This window comes from Mizuhopecten yessoensis, unplaced genomic scaffold (assembly GCF_002113885.1).
Source record: "Mizuhopecten yessoensis strain PY_sf001 unplaced genomic scaffold, ASM211388v2 scaffold7695, whole genome shotgun sequence".
NCBI classification, from domain to species: domain Eukaryota; kingdom Metazoa; phylum Mollusca; class Bivalvia; order Pectinida; family Pectinidae; genus Mizuhopecten; species Mizuhopecten yessoensis.
The window spans coordinates 419,884-424,689 of NW_018407176.1; positions in this window are offsets into that span (position 1 = coordinate 419,884).

Consider the following 4,806-nt stretch of genomic DNA (forward strand, 5'->3'; position numbering starts at 1 on the left):
CATCTGTTTCCGTAGGTCACAGTACGAGATTTTGGGACACACAACAAAGATTCTGACTCCGACCGCAGTGATCTTGACGGCTGATACAGGGTAACAAGTTCCTGTAGGTACTGAGGAGCTGTTCCATTCAGTGCCTTGTATGTGTATACCAGAATTTTGTACTGCGACCTGTATCGTACAGGTAACCAGTGCAACGAATAAAGCGCAGGTGTGATGTGCTCTCTCTTTCAAAAACGAGTAACTAGCCGTGCTGCAGTGTTCTGAACCCTCTGCAGACGACTAGTTAGTTTGTCAGATATACCACAGAGCAGGGCGTTACCATTATCAAACCGAGAGGTAACAAGTGAATGCACCAAAATCTTGCATGCATCTGCAGTTAGAAACAGCCGAATACAGCCGATGTTCCTGATCTTGTAGTAACATGATTTGGCAATCGCGTTCACTTGTTTCTCCATGTTCAGAGAACTGGCAAAGTATACCCCTAGGTTTTTAACAGCTGGAACAGTCTCAATAGTTCCGGCACCAACCTTGAGCTGGAGAGCCATTGTTTGCTGACACTTTGGGGAAAAGACGATTAGTTCCGTCTTTTCCTGATTAAGTTTAAGCATGTTGGCGTTCATCCAGATACTGATATCTGTCAGACAAGCTTCCAGACTTTCTGAGACTGTATTCCAACTGTCCTGTGGTTTTATGACCATGTAAATTTGTGTGTCATCAGCATAGCAATGATAGCGAAGGCTATGGCGACGACAAATCTCTCCAATCGGTTTGGAGTACATACAATATTTTCGTGGTCCTAACACCGACCCTTGAGGAACCCCGAAATCTAGTACTTTGTCATGTGAGGTGGCAGATCCGATGGCAACACACTGTCGTCGTTCACTCAGGTATGACTGTATCCAGCATAGTGCGGTATCAGTCACTCCATAAGAGTATTCCAGACGTTTATAAAGTATGCCATGGTCGATGACGTCAAATGCAGCTGACAAGTCCAGCATGACAAGCACCGCTCTGCACTTGTTATCCAATGCAGAAGCTATATCACTATGTACACGTAGGAGGGCCGTCTCAGTAGAGTGTCCCATGCGGTAGGCCGATTGCATGTTGTCATGGAGACTGTTTGCATGGAGATGAACCTCTAAACGCCGGGACACAACCTTCTCCAAGATCTTAGACAGAAAAGGCAGATTTGAAACTGGGCGGTAGTTTTTCAACTCCTCCTTGTCCATTCCAGGCTTTTTTAACAATGGTCTGACATGTGCCTTCTTGAAACATAATGGAACCTTTGACTCAACCAATGATTTATTCATGATTGCGGTAATCAAAGGAAGCAGTGCTTCAAGACATTGCTTTAATAGGTCTGTAGGCAGTGGATCAAGCTCACAGGACTTCGATTGCGAGGTCATGATAATGTTGCGCAACTCGTCCTGGGTTGTTGGTGAGAGCTTTGTCAATGGTTCCCCATCAAATGCAATGTCAGCAGTCATGACAGAGATGTCAATGTCAGCAGAGGTGTTCACTTCGGTAATATTTTTCCTGATTGAGCTGATTTTATTCAGAAAGTAATCACTGAACTTGCTTGCTAAGTCTTTTTCAGAATTACAGCTTGGTAGGATAATTTCACCTTTCTGTCCCATTAGGTTTTTGGTGAGTCTAAAAAGTTGTCTTTTATCCTTGCCACATCCTTCGATTTTTTCCGAATAATAAGCCTTCTTTGACTGAAAGAGCAATGAGCCAACTAGCCGACACTGCTCTCTATAAATCAGTTGGTGAACGGTTAATTTAGTCCGTCGCCACTGTCTCTCTGCTTGTCTACGTTTCTGTTTTTCCACGCGGAGATTTTCATTATACCACGGGGCATTTGGTCTCACAGTTATCACCTTAGTTTGCAGAGGTGCGTGTTTCTCTATGAGGGCTTCTATACCAAATGTGTATGCTTCAACAAGATCATCAACCTTGCCTTCAGTAGATTGAAGGGCGGAACAAGACTGAATGTCATTGTTGAAATTTGGTATTGAAATTTCGCGGAATTTCCGGAAGCTCACTTCTTTCCTTGCACGAGCTGGCTTACTACAATTCAGTGTTGTGTGGACAGCAAGATGATCACCAGATTGGTTCCCCTTTACATCACTTAGACATAGATCAATGACTGAGATAGCTCCATGAATGACTGAGTTATCTTCCCTCGTGATGACCACATCCAGTATGTGGCCATGGGTGTGTGTAGCATCTGTCACATGCTGAATCAGACCCCTGGAATCTAGTAGACCAGAGAACTGGCGAGCATCAACATTAGATAGATCGTCTAAGTGGAAATTTAGATCACCCGTGATAATAATCTCTTGTGGTACAACAACTCGGTGGTCTAAAAAGGTAGACCATTCATAAAAAAAACCATATTTCGGAAAGCATTCTGTTTAGATGGTGGAGGCCTGTAAATGATACACAATCTAAATTGTTTATCACCAGCAATGACAGAACAAGTCATGAGCTCAAAGTGTGTGTATACATCATCATGGCTGGAAGAGAGATGTCTCACACTTAGGCCGTTATTAAACAGAACAGCCACCCCACCACCATGTTTGCCGAGTCTAGCATTGTGGTGGAATTCATAGCCTGTTGGTATTAGCTCAGCTAGGACCTGGCCATCGATATCTGAACCTAACCAGGTTTCTGTCAATGCAAGAATGTCAATGTCCTGAGATGTTCCAAAATCCCCGATGGACAATGACTTATTCTTCACTGAACGACAGTTTAAGGACACTAAATTAAGAGGAATAACTGACTTACAGTGACCAGCTGTTGTTGGCTTGATAACATGTAAATTCTCGAACGATACTGATGATGTCAGAATCCGTTTGGAAGTATCGTTACGAGAATGCACAATAGTGTCGATGCCCGATACTTCTGTAAGCGCAGTTTGGCCCTTCAAGAAAGAGTGCGAGACAGACAGACCATTTGTAGTGACCAAATGGATGAGGTTATCAGTATTCAGGCCCAAGTGGGTAAAACCACTGGTTCCGTTTGATTTAACACCGATAACACTTGGTATTCGCCTAACAGCACCCTTTCCTGCCCGTGTCCCACGTCTAGTGCGCAAGTTTTTCTCCAAATTTGATGCCTTAAAATCCTCTAAAAGATGTGTTGTAATATTATGACTCACTAGTCTAAGTACCAGGAGAACAGATCTACTATATTTAAACATATATGAATGTACAACTTCTAGTATTTACAACATAAGAGAAACAAGAACAAACACAAAATAGCAGTACAATAGTACAAAATGTCAAAGAAGATATCTACCAAAAGTTGACACATTTGTGACGATATGTATCTTACAAATCAAAAATATGACGATTCACAAATTTTGTATTTATAATTGAATGTATATATTAACTTTCCAGAAGAAAAACAATAATGTTTCACCAGCAGATGATCGCATTTATATAAGCAAGAATGAACAAAAGCCGTGAGAGGATACCGAGATGGTTTAGATATGTGGGGCCAAATTCCAAGCCCTGATTTTTTTTTTTTTTTTTTTTATTTTTTTTTTTTTTTTTTTTTTTACCACAATGATTATTACAGTTTTTGTGTTATGTAAGTCAGATGTGAAAAAGAATGTTTTAAAAAAATACAAATATGAATGATAAATTTAGTTTACAGACGTCACTTCGTCACAACAAACAACAAAATGTAGACAACTCGCCCAGCGGTTAAAATTCTATCCTCTGACCTAAAATTCTGTCCTAATATCCTTGTCACTTTTTAGAATTTGTTCTTTGTTAATATTCATCTCATAATGAAGAGTAAATGTATTGGTGAAGGTTGCCATCATATCTTCTCGAAATCTCGTAAATGTAAATGTACATGAAATGTTAAAAAAAATCCATAATATAAATGGCTTTTGGATAAAATGACTAAAAGTGGCATAGATTGTTCAAATGAAGAACACATTTTTTGTCCGAAATGCTACATAAGGTATCTGCGCAAAAGAGAATCTGAGACAGAACGTTTTGAAGATGAAACTACTAGAAATGTTCATCTCTTTGCAACCAAGAACCTGTTTAACGGGTCCTATTCACATAACAAATGTTGTCTTTGTTTTAACAATTTGAACTCAACGGGAAGCAAAACTACAACTCTGCAAAAACGTGCCAGGTATACGTTAATTTTCACACACAAATTGTGGTGTTCTGCGTCATCACGCGTATTCTCAACTCTTCTTATTGGCAATGACCTGAGCCCTTGTACACAGGTTATACTATAAGGAAGAGAGTCTTTGAATTCTCAATTGTGAAGTAGTTCATCTGAAATAATTGATCACCTTTTAGAAGTGTCGTAAATCTGATCAAAGAGTCAATCAGCCTTCACACTCAAGTTTTGTTTCTTGGATGACCATGACTGCAAATCTTGGACAGGTTGGTCAAAACTGGTTTGGTTTGGTTTGGTTTCGTTTGGTTTAATTATGTTAAACGTCCTATCAACAGCTAAGGTCAGTTAAGGATGTGCCTCCATGTGTGTAGTGTATGTGTGCTTGCGTGTGTGTATGCAGGAGACCGGGTATGTTGATGTGATTGCCTCCTTGTGATAGCGCGGATCTGATACCGACTTTATAGTGCTATCTCACTGAAATACCATGCCGAAGGCACCCAGCACAGCATTCCGCCCGGTCACAACGGGTGAACCAGTTGTTGCCATTCCTCTAAATGCTGAACGTTAAGCAGGGAATAGCAACGACCATTTTTAAGGACTGGTTGGTCCCGGCCTGGGGACAGAACCCATTGCCTTCCTCACTTGGGCAAAGGC